The 23,549-nt window shown below is 38.0% G+C and overlaps 1 pseudogene; it reads left to right on the forward strand.

The window, feature by feature from the left end:
- The window catches only part of LOC115431044 (RNA-binding protein Musashi homolog 2-like), a 49,959-nt pseudogene that overhangs the window by 10,448 nt on the left and 15,962 nt on the right, over positions 1-23,549 (forward strand).

Genomic DNA, 23,549 nt, shown 5'->3' on the forward strand with positions numbered 1-23,549 from the left:
TATTTAAAGTGTGTATACAATATTTGGTACACCCTGTATATATGCTGTCCACTCTAGATAGAGACCAGTAAAAATGTACCCTGTCATGGACAAAAGCCAAAAAGGCGGGCTCTAATGTGACTAGAATAATGTTCTAAATATGGTAAAAAGGGGTGTGGTCTATAGCTAGAACCCAACCTATTTTTGGGCAAATAAAAATGGTCTCGCCCAGCAAAAAAGTCTGTTGTTTCTGCAAATATCAGCTCAGTGTTTATTTTGTGTATGAATAAACACTTTATGCAGCTCAAATTCTGCTCGATCTCTGACTTTGGCTTGACTCTGTGCGCATGTACTTGACGAAGCTCCACTGCATAGATTAGGGAGAACAGAGAAATAAATTCAACATGTCAGAGGACAGTGTGGAAGAGCGTCAAAGGGACCAAAGATGTCTCCCACCTGCAGCAGTAAATGTTACACGACAATGGGCATGTGCGGTAATGCCTCCTTACAACAGGACGTCGGTAATGTTAATGGTCAGTTCGCACAAAGAAATATCAATAAAACTACCACAAGTTAAAGTGTCAGTAAACACATCGATGGCTGGTTCTTGTTGGGTTTGATGGACCAGATGTTACTCTGGTTTGTTGTCGGGTTCTACTGACCTCAGTTTACTCATAGGTCCAAGTGTGGATATGAATTATGTTGTAGTAACTGCTCCATATGGAGGTTTTGTGTCCTTGTTGCGTGTCCTGTGTCTGACTTCCTGTGGTTTGTTGGTCGTCCGTCCGTCCTATGGGTCTTGGGGGTTAAGTCCTGTTGAAGGTCTGGGTCTGGTTGTGTTTATGGTTGATCTGCAGGACATGAATGGAAGTCAGTGCGTCCCCTAAAGTGATGACAATACAACTGTGTGTCCTGTAAAGTGACTTTGCCACCGAATGGAAAACTTCTATATTTAGCGTTGGGCTGGAGCAGTGGGGGGTTAAGGGGGGGGGGGGGGGGGGGGGTCACGCTGTGACCGTGTGCTCCAGGACCTGGGGGGTATTTTTATCTGTCGGACCCTCATGTGACTCCGTGACCGAGAACCTTTGCACAGAAACACACCAACAGACATAGATTTTTGGCTGGTTTTGTTTTATTTTGGATTCATGGTACATCTGGGACACTCGTACATTCCCATAATGCAGCGCGCTTTGTAAAATACTGAAAATTCACTGGTGTTTTAGGCCATAAAATAAAATAAATGTTAGCTGAGCAGGAAGATTTGGACTTTGCTGGTAATTATTTCTTTTTTGCAGTTGAAGAAACTACACTTGTGATGGTTTTGTGCTACAGATGTTGAACATTTAATGTGGCGTTCACAGTCAAACACGTGTTCAACATCATGGTCATGACCAAATGTACATCAGAGTCTAATAATGAACTGATAAATGATCAAAGACGTACAGACCAGTGTGTATTTTGGTGCTAAATGATGTTTCAGTTTTGATATTTTAGTTCTGACATGTCATACACTTGGTTTTCAGTTCAAGTTTTTGGGATTTTTGTTTATGGCTCAAGGTGATGAAATACAACATTTAAAAAAAAAAAAAGTTTAACTGTATGAAAAAAAAATTGACATTTCTGCAGTACTGCAAAGATTATGCACTTTTGGTGGTAAAGGACTATGGGCGAGATACCGGAGGGTTAATGGAGACGCCAAAGTACATTTTAACATCATTTCTTTTTTGATGTGTTTTCCATTCTGGGGATTCATTTCAGTTTTATTTGTAGCTTCCATGGGACAGTATCTATAAAATTTGTTCACAGTTGTGAGAAATTTAGGCCGTTTTCACACTGGGTATCCGAGTACATTTGACCCCGAAGTCCACTTAATTTTATCAGTGTGAATGCAAACGTTTCATGCGCGAGTGCCGTACCCAAGTCCAGGTGAGAAGGTGGTCCTGGGTACGGACTGCGTGGATCTCAGTACGGAACGTTGCTGCATGAAATTGATCTGAACCCGAAACCGTAAATGACCTAATCACCACAAGACTATAGACAGTGCTCCTGTTGTCTCCTAAAAAAGCCTCAGATCCGCATGGCACGGGCTAGCCTTATAGCTCCACTTGTGGTTACCTGGAATTCAAATGGGGTCGCCTGAAATTTCTAGTAATTGATGAAAAAAAAAAAAACAAAACTTATTAAAAATATATGTTGAGTTGACAGAGACAATCACAATCCATAAGACAAACTGTGAGTCTGAAACTGCAGCACTGTGGTTCTGTTTATCTGTCAAATGTTCACTGTGGTCAGTTTCAGATGCTGCAGCTCTTTCATAATTCATAGTTTGAGTTCTTGTTTGTTCAGTATTAATTGTCAGCCTTGGAAATCCAAACTGGACTGACTGTACATATCCTGACCAAGGAAAATCCAATTCTCCCTTTGTGCAGTAATCTACACCTGGCTTTTCTGCCTCCGTCCAGAATAATATACATTATATAGACTAAATGTCCTCTAAAATTAACCTGTATTTGCAACATAGTATAGCAAACTATTATATGATCAAAAACAAATTAATTTTAGCAAAAAAAAAAACCAAAAAAACAAGTCTCTGTTTTGGATGTCTGGGGTCGCCAGAAATTTGTGATGTTAAAATGGGGCCACGAGCCAAAGAAGGCTGGGAACCAGTTTGTCACTTTCGCGTTTGTTGGATAGCTACAGAATTCCTTCCACACCGCCTCCTACTGTTTCATCCCTGTAACACCCACTCGTTCTCGGGTGTGGGCCGCCGTACGTGCTTGTGAACGCAACATCTACGGGAAAGCTGTGATTATTTCCAGGTACAACACGGATCCGGATACCCAGTCTGAAAACACCCTTAGATTTTTGACGAATTTTTGAAATATTACAAACGTGCCTTTCCTTCTACTGGTCCGTATGTTGATGGTTTATAACATGTAAATGGTTACAGATATCAGTGTAGTTCCTACTGATCATTGATGGAAGTCAGATATGGACTTTGATATATATAGTCTATAGTTAGATTGATGTACATCCAGACCACAGGACTGGATCATAGAACAGAACCCGACAACCTCACACATTCACCTGGTTCTGATTCTGATAGAACATGACGCTGACGTGCAGGGACATTGGTCTTATTTTGCTGCTGATTTCCTCTTTTATCTGTTTTTCATGCAGGACTTTTCCTCTGTTTCGTGGCTGTATGGGTTCATGTTTAGTGGAGGTTTGACGAAATGTTTCTCTTCCTGCAGAAACACCGGATATCGACTTAAATGTCATTCAAAGCGTGTCTAAAACCCTCGCGCTGTGGGACTGAGGACTGCACTCGTCTCTCCATCTGTGGCGTTAAACTTTATCGAGCGTCTTCTGAAGCTGCTGAGGACTTTTATCAGACGTCAGTAGATGAGGTTGGCCGATAAACCCCTCACTGCTCCAGAATTTAATATGTGACGGAGCTTGAACGCCACATCCTGCTTTCTTCATATCCCTAAATGGCAACTCGGAGAAGGAGGCTTGGTAATTGGCAGCTGGAAACGCAGCAGGAAACGAGGAAATAGTCACTTTAAAAATTAAAATGGCTTTAAGCGTAAAAGTGTAAGTAATTTGTTAAGCGCTTATAAGTTCCTCAGCAGAGTTTCTTAGATTTCCCCTGAAGCACATTTTTAATTAGCGTATACATTTTTCAGAGTCGCTTTGAGGATCAGCGTCTCCATTTTTCTTAGACAAAATAATTTTCTCAAATTCCTTCAATTAATATTAAAATGGCGTCTCTCCTTGTCTTTTTCTGACCTGAATATGAGTCTCAGAAGGTGGAATCTGCAGAGGTGATGAGGATGAACCTCTGGGGTCCAGATGAAGGAGGATCAGCTTTGATTTGATTTGTGTCCAGAGGTTTGTAGGACGATAGTCAGGACTGAAGCTGAACCCAGATCAGATTAACCCTTTGTGGGGCACTCATAGAAAAAATAAAAGAGGGAGAGTTTTTGAACTTTAAAATGTTTTTGTTTTTACTCTGTTCCATAAACCATATACATAATAAACACTGATATAATGTATGTTTTGTACATTAGTAATCCATGTTACACATTATTTTTGGTGCTAAATTAGTTTAAACGACAAGAACAAACAAAAAACTGAGGAGCCACATGTGAACCAAAAGAACCGACTCTCTTAAGAGATTTCAGGTTATTGAAACGTTTTGTAAAAGGCTAGTCTGTAAATGTAAACATTTTTGTGTAATTTTACCTTTTTATCTCCGCCAGGAGGTATTGTGATCACTTTGCTTTGTGTGTTTGTTTGTGTGTTTTTTTGTTTGTTTGTTTGTTTGTTAGCAGCTTTACAGGAAAACTATTCCACCCATCTTTCCCAAATCTTCCCCACAGATAGGCCTAGGCCCTGGGACCAACCCATTAAATTTTGGGCCAAGTAGGCCAAAGTTCAAGGTCACACCAAGGTCATAAAATCTCCAATTTTCCTATCTCTCATCATTGAGCAATTTTCAAAAATTCATAAAAAATTCAAAACAACTCCAATTAGCCTCCAATTTGATCCACCCGTAGCTTAGAACAATATCTTGTATCTGGCACAAAATCGTCCACATCCACTGTGGAATGTGAACTCTGTGGACATTGAAAATCCCATTTACCACACATTTTTCATTCTAACTCAACAAATATCGATTGGAATTGAATATAATTTGACATACACAAGACTGGTACCAAGCTTCAACTTTGTACGAAATATCGTTCCGCTCCATTTCTCTTCCGTTATGCTCTGTTGACTTTTGTTACTTTTTTATTATCATGTTTGACCGCAGTTTTTCTGCTGTGTGGAACAACCTTGAAACTGTTTAATTTAAAAAGAAATAGTCCATCCACATATGCACACCGTTTGGGGTGCTTGGCGGAGGTTTGCGTTCTCTGAACACTGGTTTTTACACTAAAACAAAGAGAGAAATTTGTGATTTTCTTTATTCATAGGTTATTATGATCGTATTTTACTGGTCTGACCTATTTTAGATTGAATTGACCTAAAATGATTTTAATACCATTGATTGTTAATATCTTCAGAGTACTTTTTGCATTTCACAAATTCATCCCAGGGGCCAAACTGGACCCTTTGGCAGGCCGGTTTTAGTCCCCGGGCCGCATGTTTGACACCTGTGTTGTAGATCCACTGTGATCTGTAAGTTGTGATGCACATGTATAAATGACAAACTAAGGCGTAATATTGTTAAAATTGCACTGATTTTTCTTAAGAATTTTCAGGTTCATATTTGTTCAAGTACGGTTTGTAGATGTAAACATTTTCATTACAGAATCTGACTTTTTTTCACTCAAAAACATAGAAAAAACTTTATTATTTATAAGTTCTTCTCCTATTATTTATATTCTTTTCCTGGTCCGGCCCACTTTAGATCATATTGGGTGTATGTGGCCCCTGAACTCAAATGAGTTTGACAGCCCTGGTCTAGTTGACGGTATTTTCTTGCTGTTAAACGCTGGTATTTCTTCTTCTACTCTGCTAAAGTATACATGTCCATTTGCTGCTTCTGTTCTGTCATTCGAGGACACGTTTCCTGGTGAAAGTCCTTCTCGTCGTCAGCGTTTTTGGTCCTGAAGTATCAGCTCTGAGGAGAAAAACCCCAGCCCGCTCTGCTCCCTCTGGAGGTTCTCCCTTCTTGTGTTAATGGAAATGTCAGTTAACATTTTCTCCTCCTCGGTCGTATTTACTTCATTCATTAGTATTCCGTCTTCAGACTGGCCTCCTCCTCCTCCTCTGGTCTCCACGGTAACGGGATGCTGGGAGGCCGGTGCTTTATCAGCGAGCGGCAGAAAACCATCAGGTCTACGACAGACCACCTTTTCTTCTGATGCTGTGAGGAGGGGGTCCACCGGTTCCCCTCCCATTGTCATCTGTCTTTTATCAGCGCCGAGCAGCCGCCGTCGAGGTGTGTGTTTGTGTGTGTGGGGGGGGGGACAGCTGACATTCTCCGAGAAGAAGGAGAAAGCGTTGGCACTCACAGCCAACAATGATATAGTTGGAGTATAATGGGAAGTGACGGAGGCCAAAACGGCAGCATCAGCAGCACGAGGACGACCCCCCCCCCACCTCATCTAGACTCCAGCCACCTCTGCTGCATCTGTGCACTTTTACATCTGCATGACGACAAAAATACACAAAAAAAAAATAGAACTGAGGCTCAAACTTCACACTTTTTTCTTCCTACAGTTATACATACAAACATAAACCATGCCTCAAAAATACACAATCTGAAATACACACTAAAAAAACACATCCTCTGGTTTAGTTTTTGTCTTTTAAGATGGTTTTACCCATTTTTAATCTGTTTGAACCATCTTTTAGTTTACTTTAATCATGTTTTATGTTGGTTTTACCAACTTTTAGTCTGTTTAAACCATCTTTTTCTTTATTTTAACCATCTCTTAGTTTGGTTTTACTGGATTTTAGTTTAGTTTAGCTATACTTAAGTCTGGTTTAAGCCTAAAATAGTTTGGTTTAATAATCTTTACCTCTGTCAAGGAGGTTATGTTTTTGCCGGCATTGGTTGGTCTGTCTGTCTGTCTGTCTGTGTGCAAGATAACTCAAAAAGTTATGGACAGATTTGGATGAAAATTTCAGGAAATGTTGATACTGGCACAAGGAACAAATGATTAAATTTTGGTGGTGATCGGGGGTGGGGGGGGGCACGAGGGGGCACAGGGGCCCACTGATCTGCCTTGGCTGAGGTCTGCGCTCTCCGAGTGCTTCTAGTTTATATTTGTTTAACTAACTTTTAGCCTTTTATACCATCTCTTAGTTTGTTTTTTTCTCTGTTTTAGTTTAGTTTAGCTGTTCTTAAGTCTGGGTTAAGCATGAAATAGTTGGTTTTATCATCTGTTAGACTTGTTTTACCAATTTTTAATCCGTTTTAACCATCTTTTACTTTATTTTAACCATCTTTTATATTGCTTTTACCAACTTTTAGTCTGTTTAAACAATCTGAGTTTCTCTCTTTTTTAGTCTAGTTTATCTGTTCTTAAGTCTGGTTGAAGCATCAAATAGTTTGGTTTTATCATTTTATAGACTTGTTTTACCAATTTTTAATCTGTCTTAACCATCTTTTAGTTTATTTTAGCCGTCTTTTATACTGGTTTTACCAACTTTAAATCTGTTTAAACAATCTCTTAGTTTTTCTCTATTTTAGTTTACCTATTCTTAAATGTGGTTTAACCTTCAAATAATTTGGTTTTATCATCTTATAGACTTCTTTTACAATCTTTAATCTGTTTTAACCATCTTTTAGAATTCATTTTAACCATCTTATAGACTTGTTTTATTAACTTTTAGTCTTTTAGTTTGTTTTTATTGTCTTTTACTTCATTTTAACCATCTCTTAGTTTGGTTTTGCTGGATTTTAATTTAGTTTAGCTCTACTTAAGTCTGGTTTAAGCTTAAAATAGTTTGCTTTTATCATCTTTTAGACTTTGTGAACCCAGAGCTGACCAGTTGAATCAACCTGAGATCAAAAACACTGTAGGCTCTAGGCATGATGGGTAATCCCTTCTTCTGCCTCTCTTGTCTCTTCCTTTCCTTTTTACCTCACACTCATTCTAAATGGTTTGTTTGTCAGTTTCATTACAGTATTTCACACAAATGTGTTAGAGCCGTTATGTAACTCTGTTGGGTCTAATTTATCAAATACATTCGATGGAATTAATGAAACGTGTTTGTTTGTTGTTTGTTGGACGGGTGTTTACGTCATCTAGATTCTGTCGATGCTGTAATAATGTTGGTCCAAAATGATGCAGGAATGTGGAGTTTCCAACACAACGACACAAAGCGTCACACGCTGATGAAACCAGAGGAACTGACCCGTTTTATGGGAGGATTTCTGTCCAGTGCAGCAGGAGACGATGCCTTCACTGACCTTTCCTCTGTCCTTGTGTCTGGTTCTCTACAGATGGTCACAAGAACCAAGAAGATCTTTGTGGGCGGACTGTCAGCCAACACAGTGGTAGAAGACGTCAAACAGTACTTCCAACAGTTCGGAAAGGTAAGACGGACTGTTTATGAGTCTGACGCAAGAAACCAGAAACCAACAGATGTCCCTAAATCTGTATTCGTATCCTACATATTCTTTTATTTATAGGTTTGCGGGATTCACCAGTGTTTTCTTATTTTTGCTTTGACTCCAACTAAGATCAAACTTTATGAGCAGAAGGAAGGAACACAGAAACACATCATACAATCTAATTCAGATTATTTTATGTTTTAGACCACAGATGTCAAACATGCGGCCCGGGGGCCAAATCTGACCCACCAAAGGGTCCGGTCCGGCCCGCTGGATGAATTTGTGAAATGCAAAAATTACACTGAAGATATTAACAATCAATGGCGTCGAAATCATTTTAATTCAGGTTCCACATACAGACACATACAGTCCAATTAGATTTAAAGTGGGTCAGAACCAGTAAAATATTATCATAATAACCTATAAATAATGACAACCCCAAATTCTCTGTTTTTTTGGTGTAAAAAAGTAAAATTACATGAAAATGTTTCCATTACCAAACTATACTTTTACAAAAAACGTGACTAACCTGAACAAACGGAAATGACTTAAGTAAATGCAATTTTACTTTTAATATTCTGCCTGTTACTAAATGTTTTGTGCGATTGTAACGCACATGTGTAAATGATAAACTGAGGCAGAATATTGTTAAAATTGCTCTTGTTTTTCTTAAGACAATTCAAGTTGTTCATGTTATTCAGATTTTTAAGGAAACGTAGATGTAAACCTGATCATAATATAATTTTACTTTTTTCACTGTTATTATTTTACTGGTCCGGCCCACTGTAGATCAAATTGGACTGAATGTGAACTGAACTAAAATGAGTTTGACAGCCCTGTTTTAGAGGAATTTCTATGATTAGAAAAGGGCTCAAGAGCCAAATGTGGCCCAGGAGCCACAGGTGTCCCACCCCTGAGTTAAAGGGTCAAAGAACTGAAACATCAACAGCAGTAAATATCCAATGGAAGGATCTGGACGACTGGACATAACTAGTCTTCTCTATTATGTATTTTTTTAGTGAACATCAAGCTTTTTACTATATTTACTTTACCAATTATGTAATTTAATCATCATGCTGACATTACATTTGAGGGTTATCGGACCAAAAACAGAGAAAACATGAGAAAAAGTGACTTTCTGTCATTAACTGAACCCAGTGTGTCCATCCACTGTCACTGATCCAACTCCATGGGTTTGACTGGGGAATCTATGTTGTAGAAGATGACGGTGTTTCCACGGTAACTACGGAGCCTCTGAACGTCCAAATGGGTCAAATCTGATGACCATGAAAAGATGAAGAACTGCATTTTACACCAATTACTGACATGGATTGATAAGATTAGTGTCTCTAAAGTTCTTAAACATTTTAGATCAGTAGATGCCTTTTCTGTGAGCTTTACCCTTTTAGGTTTTTAATTCACCATCATTCACATGAGTGGAACTGCTACTGACAGAACCCAAATGTCAGGTTTCAGCTGAGACTGGGTTCTTTCTTTCTTTTCTTTGTCTTTCTTTCCTATCTTTTTTCTTTTTTTCTTTGTTCTTTCTTCTTTCTTTGTTCTTTCTTTCTTTTCTTTATTTTGTCTTCTTTCTTTTTCTTTCTTTGCTTTTTCTTTCTTTGTTTTTCTTTCTTTCTTTCTTTCTTTCTTTTTCTTTTCCTTCTTTCTTTCTTTCTTTCTTTCTTCTTCTTTTCTCTTTTTCCTTCTTTCTTTCTTCCTGGGCTCCATTCCCATTATTAAACTATTTCAGAGCACACAGTCAGTGCTCAGTGGTTCTAAACTTATTGAACAGTTTCCATCTGTAAATGCTTTTGCTCTTTATGGGTTAATTGTGTTTTACTTCCTGTTTTAGTTTTTCGTGCCTTTATTCTTTTACTCGTGTGGTTCAGATCTGCTCGTGTTTCTCCCTGAAGGAGTTTCTGATGCATTGTTTATAACTCAATAAGGTACTAAATGAACATCCAATGACAGAACTGGGAGAACGTGTTGGTCGTGGAGGTTTGCGACGCTGAACGCTCGTCCTCAAGCGAACCAGTCCGACTTCAACCACAACACAGATGTTTACGCTGCGAGCGTCGCCTGCAGCCGTTTGGTCTGTGAGGATGGAGAAACATGAAAGTCACTGTGCAACAATGCGCCATGTTCTCTAAAGAAACCTGTGGAACGTTTATCGGCTCCGTCTTTTGATCCAGGCGATACTTGGAGATCTGAAACACGTGGGCTTTTGACTGAACTGGTGATGTTCCCTTCAGCTTCCTTCAGGACAAAGCTCAGCTCATGTTTCAGCCTCAGAGTCTAATGTTTATGGTTCTCTGAAGGCAGGTTCTGTAGATGGTTCTCTGAGGGCAGGTTCTGTAGACGGTTCTCTGAGGGCAGGTTCTGTAGACGGTTCTCTGAAGGCAGGTTCTGTAGACGGTTCTCTGAAGGCAGGTTCTGTTGATGGTTCTCTGAAGGCAGGTTCTGTAGATGGTTCTCTGAAGGCAGGTTCTGTAGATGGTTGTCTGAAGGCAGGTTCTGTAGATGGTTCTCTGAAGGCAGGTTCTGTTGATGGTTCTCTGAAGGCAGGTTCTGTAGATGGTTCTCTGAAAGCAGGTTCTGTTGATGGTTCTCTGAAGGCAGGTTCTGTAGATGGTTCTCTGAAGGCAGGTTCTGTAGATGGTTGTCTGAAGGCAGGTTCTGTAGATGGTTGTCTGAAGGCAGGTTCTGTTGACGGTTCTCTGAAGGCAGGTTCTGTAGATGGTACTCTGAAGGCAGGTACTGTTGACGGTTCTCTGAAAGCAGGTTCTGTAGATGGTTCTCTGAAGGCAGGTTCTGTGGATGGTTCTCTGAAGGCAGGTTCTGTAGACGGTTCTCTGAAGGCAGGTCCTGTTGACGGTTCTCTGAAGGCAGGTTCTGTAGATGGTACTCTGTAGGCAGGTTCTGTAGGCGGTTCTCTGAAAGCAGGTTCTGTAGATGGTTCTCTGAAGGCAGGTTCTGTGGATGGTTCTCTGAAGGCAGGTTCTGTAGGCGGTTCTCTGAAGGCAGGTTCTGTAGATGGTTCTCTGAAGGCAGGTTCTGTAGATGGTTCTCTGAAGGCAGGTTCTGTAGACGGTTCTCTGAAGGCAGGTCCTGTTGATGGTTCTCTGTAGGCAGGTTCTGTAGGCGGTTCTCTGAAAGCAGGTTCTGTAGATGGTTCTCTGAAGGCAGGTTCTGTAGGCAGTTCTCTGAAGGCAGGTTCTGTAGATGGTTCTGTGAGCTTTACCCTTTTAGGACGACTGTGTCACAGTTTTTATTCACCATCATTCAAATGACGAAATTTAAATGTCATGTTTGAGCTGAGATTGGGTTCTTTCTTTCTTTCATTTATCTTTCTTATGTCTTTCTTTCATTTTTCTGTCTTTCTGTCTGTCTTCTTTCTTTCTTTCTCTCTTTCTTTCTTTGTTTGATTTATCTTCCTTTCTTTTCTCTTTCTTTCTTTTTCTTTCTTACTTTGTTTCCTTTTTCTTTCTTTCTTTCTTTCTTTCTTCAGACTATTCTTCCTGGGCTCCATTCCCAATATTAAACTATTACAGTTTATATATTTTCAAAGCACATAGACCCCCCCCCCAAAAAAAAAAAAAAACAAAGCCCCCACAGTTCCATTAGTTAACCATTGTTTCTATTGGTCTAGGATACGTTACAGTAGAGGGGGAGGGGCAGAAGTGGGCAGAGCAGAGAGCAGCAGAGTGCAGTCGGTGAGAGAGAGCTGGGAGATTTTTATTACTTTTTGCAGCGTTTTAGTGAGGTTTGAGTATTGTTAAAATAAGCTTCTTTTATTGTGAAATTTCAGGTTGTTTAGGTTATTAACTTTTTTTTTGTGAAAGGATAGTTTGCCAAAAATGAACATTTTCATAGTGGAATTTTTATTTTATTGCATTAAAACAAATAAAAATGGAGAGTTGTCCTTAGTTGTGGTTTTATTTCGGTTATTTTTTCACTGGTCTGACTTCAGATTGTTTTGGTCTGAATGTGGAACCTGAACTTAAATGAGGTTTTCCAGAGTCGGAGTCTGTGAAGAATTGAAGCAGGATGTTTTGGAACACAGACGTGGGTCCTCAGTTGAACATCTGTGGAGGCGTTTTTACCGTCAGCGTACATCTGCCTCCACGTCACACCTGTTTCCCTGTGACCAAAGCCTCCAACGGCCTCCTGTTTCCATCTGCCGCCGCCGCCGCCAAGCGTTTTAGTTCCACGTCGACGCTGGGGAAACGTGTCCAGAACCAATGATTCCAAATGATGACAGAGCCTCGGTGGAGCGCCGTCGACTCCTCCCACAGATGGAAGGTGGAGGCGGATATTTACGTCCAAATGACACAAACAGAAAACCAAGATTTAGGATAAAAGGGTTTGAGTTCCAGGTCGAAGTCAGAGTCCAGTTCCATGGAATGAACAGATTATTAGACGTGTTTTCAGTCTGCACTCATTCTTCATTTCATCTGATTGTGTCTTTTATGTTGTTTTCTGCATCATTTTGTGTTTTTTCATCTTATTTTTGTGCAACTCCTTTTATTTGATTTTCATCTTTTTTTTCCATCTTATTGTGTTTTTCACATTGTTTTCTGCATCGTTGTTTTTGTTATTTTCATCTTTTTCTTTTAATGTTTTTTTCCCGTCTTTGGACCTTTTTACATTTTTTCATCTTGTGTTTTGTTCGTATCATCTTATATCTTACATTGTTGTTTTTGCATCATTTTGTGTTTTTTTATCGTGTCTTGTTTTTGTTCCTTCTTTTATTTGGTTTTTAATTTGTGTCTTTAGTTTTTTTGTCTCATTACATCATTTGAATTTTTTTTTGTCTCCTTGCATCTTTTGTTTTCATTTTATTGTCTTTTATGTTGTTTTCTGCATCGTTATGTTTTTTCATCATATTTTTGTGTGACTCCTTTTATTTGGTTTTTATCTTGTGTTTTTTTTTTTTATCTTGTTTAACCTTTTTTTTCATCTTATTGTATTTTTCACATTGTTTTTTGCATCATTATGTGATTTTTCATCTTGTTGCGTCTTATTTTTGTGCGACTCCTTCTTATATTTGGTTTTTATCTTGTGGTTTTTTTTTGTTATTTTCATCTTTTTTTCTCCATCTTCTTGTGTTTTTCACATTGTTTAGTCTATATTTGGTTTTCATCTTTGGGCCTTTTTGCATTTTTTTTCATCTTGCGTGTTTTGTTCTTATCATCTTATATCTTACATTGTTTTCTTTTTTTTGCATCATTTTCTGTTTTTTTGTCTTGTTTGTAGTTTTTGTATAATTCCATCTTTTATTTGGTTTTTATGTCATGTCTTTTTTTTGTCTCACTAGTTTACATTATTACATCTCATTTTTATCCTGTTGCATCTTTTGTTTCCATATTATTCATCTTTTGTGTCAATTTCTTCTCACATCTTATGTGTTTGTGTTTTTTTTTTTGCAGTTGTAATGTGGTCAAAAATATGGTTTTCATCTTGTATCTTTTGTTATTTCTTTCACATTTCACATCTTATTGTGTCTTTTTCATTGTTTTCTGCATCGTTGTGCGTTTTCTCGTCTTGTTGCGTCTCGTTTTTGTGCAGTTGCATCATTAATGTGGGTTTCACCTTGTATCTTTTATTATTTTCTTTTTATTGCATCTTTTATGTTGTTTTTTATCTTCTTGCTCCTTTTGTTTTCATCTTATTGTGTCTTTTTCATTGTTTTCTGCATTGTTGTGTGTTTTCTTGTCTTGTTGCATGCAGGTGTGTTGTTGAATGTTGTTTTCATCTTATATCTTTTGTTATTTTCTTTTTATTGTGTCTTTGTCTGGTTCCTTCATCTTCACTCTGGACCAAACCTCATCCTTATTCTGTGTTTTCGGGTAAATCCTCTCATTAGAGGCCTTCTATTCTGTGATGTGAACTGTTCGCCGGTGGCCTTTAGAGTCTGTCAGTCACCACGAAGGTTGAGATCCTGTCTGGTCCTGGACCTGGATCTCCGTTGTGTTCCGTGGATCCCGCTGACTCCTGTGTATAATTGAGTCTAGCGGTGGCGGCGGCAGCGTCCGTCTCCTGGGTTTTACCTGTCAGCCCTGAACCAAATATAACCCACGACAGCTGACATTTACCGCTCACTGTTTGTTCAGCTCTGCCTTTAGAGTTTAACCCATGAAGACCCAAACGTCCACCGTCGACCAAAAGCATCTACTGACGCTGTTTAAAACCTGGGGATGCACTAATCCTATCAGTACGTGTAAATAAATGGTGTAAAATAAACAACAAAAAAATGAAGTGACCAGTAAAGCTAAGGAAGAAACTAAAACTGCACTGATGTGGCAACCAATCAGATCTGAGGCTGAAGAAAGAGGCAGAGTTAAAAACAAAACATGTAACTACTTCTACACCTGATGCTGTTTCTCATTATTTAGTGTTTTCAGCCCAGATGAGATGGTCCTGTTTTTGGTCCCGTCTCCAAATGCTAATATGCTAATACTCAGGATAACTCTAAAACTACTACATAATATTCATGCTATTAATACAAATAATACTACTAATGTTAACACTATTACTACTAATGTTACTACCAATACTAATTCCACTATTAATGTTACTATTACTCCTACTACTATTACTAATATTAATGTTAATACTAGGGCTGCACGATTTTGGCAAAAAAAAAAAATCCCGATTTTTTTCCTCTAAAAATTAGATTTTCGATTTTGATTTCAATTTTTGGGTAAAACTACAAAAGACAACAGAAGTCAGCATGTCATTTTCGTGAGCACCCAACAATGCAAGGCACTGCTCTGACCTCAAATCTGTGATGGTATCACGTGATGAACCGAAAGAAGTTTATTTTTTCTTAATTAAATCTTTATTGAATGAAGTAGAGTATACAAACAATGTATACAACAAGAAAATAACATAAGTTTGCCAGGGGGATTACACTATAATACAATGTCCAAATCAGAGCAAATACTTATGTTTTTTATACCTTTTTTATACCTGCCTTTTTGTTTCAAAATTTATCTAACAGCTTTTAAATAAAGTTCAACATCTTTCAAAAAATAAATAATATTTGGTTTTGTGTTACAGAACTTACATTTGAGAATGAAAAATTTAGCAAGTAAGAGGACTAAATTAATTATTAAAAACAAATATTTATTTATTTATTTATTTATTTATTTATTATTATTATTATTATTAGTATTAGTAGTAGTAGTATTATTATTAAAAAAAAATTTCTGGGTATCTGGGCCCACAGAAGTGATACCAATATAAGTCAGTGACAGGCATCAGTCGTGCGTGTGTGCGTGGACCACGTTAATATGAGTGATCCACATGCGGTTCTATTTAAACTGGGGGATCTGCGTGGAACAGACCGACCCAGGACACGCTGGAGGGGTTATATCTGTGGAGCTGGTGGATGTGTGTGGGCACAGGGCTGTGTGGGCTCCTCTGCTGAGGCTGATGACCCCGAGACCCGGACCCGGATCGGAAGAAGACAGTACGGTACAGATCCAGGACAACGGAAGATGAGTGATCCGCATGCAGTTCTATTTCAGTTGCGGGATCCGCGCGTGAAGCCACGGCTTACATTGCTATAAGTACTGTGGGCTCATGAACACATTTAAAGTCCGGTCATTACACGGACTTCTGTGACAGACCGCTGTCACTGATAGAAGGAGGAGCCTACGGAAGCCCGCAAGCGCGCGGCCCGCAGACACCAGAGGGATGAAATCGATTTTACGATTTCCCTTTTTAAAAAATCGTCCTAATTAAAAAATCCAATTTCGATTTAAAATCGATTAATCGTGCAGCCCTAGTTAATACTAATACCACTAGTAATACTACTAATGTTAATACTAATACTAATTCTGTTGGGTTTCTGTAAATTGGCTTAGAGTCTGGTTTTTGACCAACTCTATATATAAAGTGTCATGAGATAACTTTTTTTGTGATCTGGCATTATATAAATAAAATTTGATTGATTGAGTGATTGAATTGGTTTTCCCCTGTAAGTCGCTTTGGAAAAAAGCGTCTGCCAAATGCATAAACATAAACATAATACTACTACTAATATTTATACTACTACTACTACTAATGTTAATACTAATACTAATTCTAAGACTAATGCCAATGCTAAAACTTCTGCTAATACTAATAGTACTACTAATGTTAATATTAATACTAATACTACTAATACTTGTACTTCTAATAATGTTAATATTAAAGGTCCCGTATTATGCTATTTTTCAGTCACGTCATATAGGTCTCAGAAGCCCAAAAACATAGTATTTAAGTTTGTTCGCCCCAAAATCATCCTTTTTTCGGAGTTTCAGCGGTCGAAAAAGTCCCTCTCCCCAGCCCTCCTCAAAACAGGCCGTTTCTGGGCCTGCTTCCGGGTATGCAAATGAACGCATCTGTCCACGCCCACTCCCCCTCCCCTCTCTGGGAGAGGACGCGGCTTCCGCTAGCGGTACTACGCGCTAATGTTGACTGTGAAGCCATGGCTCTCTCGTCTACAATACACATATCTCAGACAGAACGTCTTTCCAAACACTGGCTTTCTTTGCCTTGAGGCGTGATTGAGCCCCGACGGAAAACGGCGGTGTTGTGTCGGTTCGTGGACCTGACACGGAAAGACGCCTGCCGCCACTAATGCAGGCAGCTACTAACAAGCTTGATGCTAACTATACTGATGCCAACCACAAAAGGCCCGTGTTCACAGTAGTTCTGTTGAATGTCTCTTGATATTATCAACTCTTGCATGTTAACGGGGACGCAAACGTTAGCAGCAGTAACCGAGCTATGTTAGCTGCCATGCTAACGTTAGACGTACACAACCACCAGCTTATCCGTAATGTAGGGTTATGCAGTAAAGATACAAAAAAAATGAGAAGAACTTACATCTGCCACACTTGTACTTGGGTCACGAAGTGTTGGTACTGATCCTGGTCCTTCTTGATTCGGAGTCTTTGTGCTAAGCCGGAGCTGTATGGGCCCATGTTCGAAAAACACTCGTCCGTGAAATGCCGGGGACACACATACAAGCGTTTGGGAATGTTGTTTGGTCCATGACCATCACAGATAGAATCCAGACACTTTTTACGGAGAGGCTCGGAAGTGGGGAGCAAAAATAAACTATCGTGTTGGTGTGTGCAGCCAACAACACCACAACTTGCGTGTCTCGCCTTCGCCATATTTGTTGTCCAAGAGCTACTTTGCCAGGGCGGGGCTCGCTTTGCCAGGGTGGGGGCACAGTCAGGGGGAGGAGTTAAATCCGCTTATGTCGTCATAAGCGGACCCAACTCAAACTCGGCCGTTTGAGCATTTTCACAAAATGTGGTGTAGCAAGGCAGGGAGGAAACAGACAGTTTTCAAATTCGAACCTCATAATGAGGCTACTGCAACACACACTACTATAAGAAAACTTTCACAAAGTGAGATTTGCATAATACGGGACCTTTAATACTACTACTACTGCTAATGTTAGTACTACTACTAATTTTAATACTAATACTACTACTAATGCTAATACTACTACTACTAATACTGCTAATGTTAATACTAATACTACCACTAATTCTAAGACTAATACTAATGCTAAAACTGCAACTAATGCTAACGCCACTACTATCACTACTAAAGTTAATACTAATTACTACTACTAATACTAAGACTAATGCTGGTGCTAAAACTTATACTACTACTAATACTACTACTAATATTAATGTTAATACTACTACTAATGCTAAGACTGATGCTAATGCTAAAACTTCTTCTAATGCTAATGCTACTAATAGCAATACGCCTAATAGTAATATTAATGCTAATATGACTACTAATGTTATACCAATTGCTAATGCTAATACTTCTACTAGTACTAATGCTAATTCTAATACTAACGTCAACGAGATCACATTGAGTAGATCAACACTTGCGCTCAGTGAGTCTGTTTAAAAAAAAGTTCATGATGACAAGAGGAAAGTAAAATTGCACTAATGTGACAGCCAGTCAGTAAGCTGTAATCTGAAGAAAGAGGTGGAGTTAAAAAATCAGGAAATATTCACGACAAAAGCTGATTGTGTTTCTGTTTTAGTGTTTGATATTCGGTCCTATATTTGTGCAGTATCAGTGTTCGTGTCGGTGCTGGTGCTGGAGCTGCTTGCTGATGCTTCTTCTCATTATTTGCTGTTGTCAGACCAGATGGGACATGCATTAGCGCCACCATGTGAACTGGAGTGAATGTGATGTCATTCAGCCCTGTTTGGTTCTACCAGCGTGGGTCTGCCGAGTAAAATCCAGTTGGGTTTTTGGTTTCATATCAAACCGGTCTGAAGACATTTTGTGTGTGTTTGTGGTTTGTTTCAGCATCAGAACGTCCTCTAAAGCGTCTCCTCAGTGAAGCACTTTTAATTGTTTTCCTCCTCAAAGCGTCGCAGATGGACGCCGATATGCTTCTCCGCTGCCTTCGCTGTCTTTATGTTATTTCTAAAAGGCTTCTTCTGTTTCTCCTACACAAACCCCTCACCCCACCCCACCCCACCCTTACCCCAGCCATAATCGTCATCATCATCTTCATCATTTCCTCTTCATTCATGACTCAATTACTGCAGCGACACTTTTATGAATCTGTCAGCTGAAATACGCCACGTTTCCGGGTGATTGTGTTTTATTGTGCCGCTTGAATTGAATTTGCTGTTCCCAGGCGTTTTTTATGCATTGTAAATAAAAAAAAAGAGGCAGCAGAAAGAGGAGAATGAAGTGGAAGTGGTTTCACGTTTAACAGGCCAACCTGCTGTTTTTCCGCTTTGTTCTGAGGAGAACGGCAGCCGGGCCAATTTGCATTTATAAAGGCCTCCCTCCACGCCGGGGTTCAACCGTTCGGTCTCCCCTCCCAATAATAGAAGCACAAATTGAGGGCTGGCACAGAGGGATGATGGGAAATATATTAATTTGTCTCTTGTCATTCGTGGAGGATAATGTGGATGTTGTCATGGTAATTTGGTCAGTGGAGACGGCGGGTCACTTTAAGACGGCGACCCGGCGTGAGCTCAGTCCAGATAAAAGCCTCGTGTGCAGCCGTTCAGCGCCGTGATGAATTACCCGCTTATCGGACTCGGTCCAGAGAGATGTGTGACGACACCGTACTCAAGAACAGACAGCAGCGAGATACGAGGGGGCGGGGACAGAGGCGGGATGCCGCTGATGGAGAGATGTTGGATGGACGGTAATGGCGGATGAGATCTGGAAGCCTGTAGCGTCACTGCGCCACGAGGAACCAAATGAAGCTTTATGGATCTTATATTTTATTTGGATCTGAAGTAGAGAATGTCCTCGTCCACGTCTGAATGACACAGTTACATCAGCCTAGATACCAGCAGGAAGTAGAGAGGAGAAGCCCCTCCCCCTTTGCTGTGGCCAGTGGGAACTAATGTCAGCTAAATATGAGCCATCGTCATGTGATCGGCTCCACAAACATGAATACAACAGAACACAAACCTCAAACCACACCCAGAAAGTCCACCTTATGCTAATGCTAATAATGCTAATGCTAATGCTAACACTAATTCTAATAATACTAATGCTAATAATAATACTAATGCTAAAGCTAACAATAATACTAATACTACTAATGCTAATACTGATAATATTACTGATAGTACTAGTAATGCTAATGTTAACATTAATGTTAATGCGAAAAACAATACTAATACTACTAATGCTAATACTAATAATAGTAGTACTACTAATGCTAATACTGATAATGCTAATACCAATGCTAATATTAATAATACTAATGCTAATGCTAATAATAATTCTAATAGTACTAGTAAAACTGATGTTAATATTAATGTTAATGCTAATAACAATACTAATTCTACTAATGCTAAAAATAATACTAATGCTAATAATAATAATAGTACTAGTAATACTAATGTTAACATCAATGTTAATGTTAATAACAATACTAATACTACTAATGCTAATGCTAATAATAATACTAATAATAATAATACTAATAGTACTAGTAATACTAATGTTAATATTAATGTTAATGCTAATAACAATACTAATACTACTAACACTAATAATAATACAAATAATACTAATAATAATGCTAATAATAATACTAATACTACTAATGCTAATAACTATACTGATAGTACTACTAATACTAATGTTAATGTTAATCCTAATACTAGCAATATTAATTCGAGTACTGCTAATGCTAATAATAATACTAATAGTACTACTAATACAACTACCAATTCTACTATTAATACTAACACTAAAACACTAATACTAGTACTAATGCTGCTACTACTAATGCCAATGCTAATATCAATACGAATATTAATACCTGTGCTAATACTAGCACTAATGCTAATGCTGCAATTAATAGTAATACTAACACTAATGCATGCACTAATACTATTATGAGTGCTAATGCTAATACTGTTAATACTGACTAAATGGACTCATCTTTGTTTTGAACATTAGAAAAAGCAGCGTTAACATTAAAATAACATGATTGTCATTTTGAATCATTACCTCCCATCTATTTTCATTACATCTGGGATGATTGTCATAGTAAATGTCAAATGATTCTTTATTTGATGGGTGTTTTTCTACTGGTTTTTGCTGCGGAGGAGATCAATGTGTTAATGTAAAACTACAACACAAAACAAGGACGAGTCATTTTATTAGCAAAAAACCTCCTGTGAATAGGGTTAAAACGAAGCCGAATGCCACCAGCCACTGTGCTGCTAGTTGTTGTAATGGATTCTTTGTGGATTTTTGCTTTTTAACATGTGAAAACAGCTGAAATATTGTGGTGTTTTTGAGTTTCTGAGCCAATAACGTGGTGTGAAGCCGATACCGATGGCCACTGAAACCCTCTGTCACTGATAAACAGGTCGTCTTTATCGCCGTCGTCCTTCATGCTCAAAATCCAGGTGAGATTTAAGAACTTAAAGGTGAACTTCCCGTGCAGCTCGACAGACGACGGCCGCGATGAAGTCGACGGGCACTTCGGCCTTATCTGTTTCACTCTGAAAGATACTGGTTAATAACTGCAGCTGAAAATTCACGTAAAAGTAAAACCGGACGGCTGTCATTCAGGAGAACTTGGTCCTGGGTTGGAAAAGCAGGAAATGAAATGATTTTTCTGTCAAAATACTTAAGAAATTGAGTGTTTGGATTAATTCATTCACTCATTTGACCTTTATTTAACCTCTGAAATATGCTGATGATGAGGCTTTTTACCCTGACAAAGATATTTTAGTTTTATAGTTTTATTAATTGATATTTTATCCAGTTTTTCATTTTAGATTTTTATCTCTGCACAAGTATTTTTTTAAGAGTTGTTTTAGCCTTAGACTGAGGTTTTTTTTTATCAAGTCATTCTAGATGTTGTTTTGGCGTTAGTTTCAGTTTTTAGCCTTTCAATGTGTGTGATTTTTTAAAATTTGTATATGCATGAAACTGAAATAAAATTATTAATTCACAAAAACATCATTAGTGAAATGATCACCTGCATAGTGATGGAAGGTAATGGGGCTAGTGTATGTAGTTTAGGTTGGAATGTATCCATATACTAACAAAAAGTCATTTTCTGAAACTAGGTTATTACCTTTAAATGAGGTGTAATTGATTAATTTTGTCCTGATGATTCTTCAGTTATAAGTAGAACCTGGCAACAGGAGGAAAAAACAAATACAGTGGGTAAAAATCAACAAAATTAATAACAAAATTGACAAAAAATGAACAGATAGTGGAAAAATATCAACAAAATTGGCAAATAGAACAAATCGTGGAAAAAAAACCACAAAATAATAACAATTTTGACAAAAATGAACAAATAGTGAAATAATCAACAAAAAATTAATACCAAAATTGACAAAAGATGAACAAATAGTGAAATAAATCTACAAATTAATTACAAAATTACAAAAAAAAATTATAAATCATGAAAAAAAAATTGATAATAAAATTGACAAAAATGAATAAATACAGAAAAAAATCAACAAAATTAATAATAAACTTGATAAAATGAACAAATATAGAAAAAAAATCAAAATTAATAATAAATTGATCACAAAAATGAACAAATTGTGAAAAAAACTACAAAATTAATAACAAAATTGACAAAAAAATTAACAAATAGTGAAAAAATCTATAAAATGAACAAAAAATGAAGATGAATTGCAGGAGAAAATGAACACAGTTGAGTTGGAAGGAACAGGTTAAAGTCTGATACAAGGAAACTTTGACAACGACGGTCGTAAAAAAATTAAATGACAAAACTTTGTTCTGGTTCTGGTTTGGTGTTCACTTATATTTTTTTTTATTTTTTGTCCTTTGTCTTATTTCAGGTGGAAGATGCCATGTTAATGTTCGACAAAACAACAAACCGACATAGAGGTAAGAAAACGTCCACAAACACCAGGTGGTTATTGTTATTTGTTGTTTATTTGTTCATTTTGTAGCTAATTTTGTTCATTTTGTTGTTTATTTGTTCATTTTGTTGCTAATTTTGTTCATTTTGTTGTTTATTTGTTCATTTTGTTGCTAATTTTGTTCATTTTGTTGCTAGTTTTATTGATTTTGTTCATTATTTGTTTGTTTTGTTACTAATTTTGTTGATTTCATTCTTTATGTTTATTTTGTTTATTATTTGTTAATTTTGTTGCTAATTTTGTTGATTTTGTTCTTTATTCATTTATTTTGTTGCTAATTCTTTTTATTTTGTTGTTTATTCTTTTATTTTGTTGCTAATTCTGTTGATTTTGTTCTTTATTGTTGATTTTTTTGACTATTTGTAACTGAAGTGGTCTGAGGGGAAATGGTAGCTCCTCCCATGATGTTGGCCAATCATGTTTGAGGTGATTGACAGCTGTAATCACCAATCCCTGTTGATGTGGGTGTAGACGAGGTCCACCTCAAACAGAAATCAGCATGACGGCACCAAAACCTGTTAATCTTTTATAAGACTTCCATCAAAGTCCAGTTCATTTTGGGGGTGCTTTCGACTCCAGTGTGAATGTGATTGTTCATGGAAGGTCACATGACCCTCGACCTCTCCAGCTGACGCTTCGGCCCACCCACCATTTATCGTCCTATCAGTTTAATTGTCCTCCTGTCCCCTGGGGTCGGTCTGGACCCTCTGATACGTCGATACGGATCTGGATGATGGAGAACAGGACGTCTGCGGTCCAATCAGACGACAGGCCTGCGCGGTCCGATAACGGACAGCGTATCAGGTGGCGGGATGGTTATCTGCAGCCGTCGTCTTATCTAAAGGCCTGAATGTAGCTCCAGGACGGTCCCTGAACGCATCATGTCACAAAGAATTCCACGAGACTGAAGGAAGGCTCAGTTTTACATTTACAACAGGAGTATTATTATTATTATTATTATTATTATTATTATTATTATTATTATTATTATTATTATTATTATTATTATTATGATTATTAATAATAATCATAATAATAATAATCATAATAACTGATCAGTT

The sequence above is a fragment of the Sphaeramia orbicularis genome, chromosome 13 (genome assembly GCF_902148855.1).
Source record: "Sphaeramia orbicularis chromosome 13, fSphaOr1.1, whole genome shotgun sequence".
NCBI lineage: Eukaryota > Metazoa > Chordata > Actinopteri > Kurtiformes > Apogonidae > Sphaeramia > Sphaeramia orbicularis.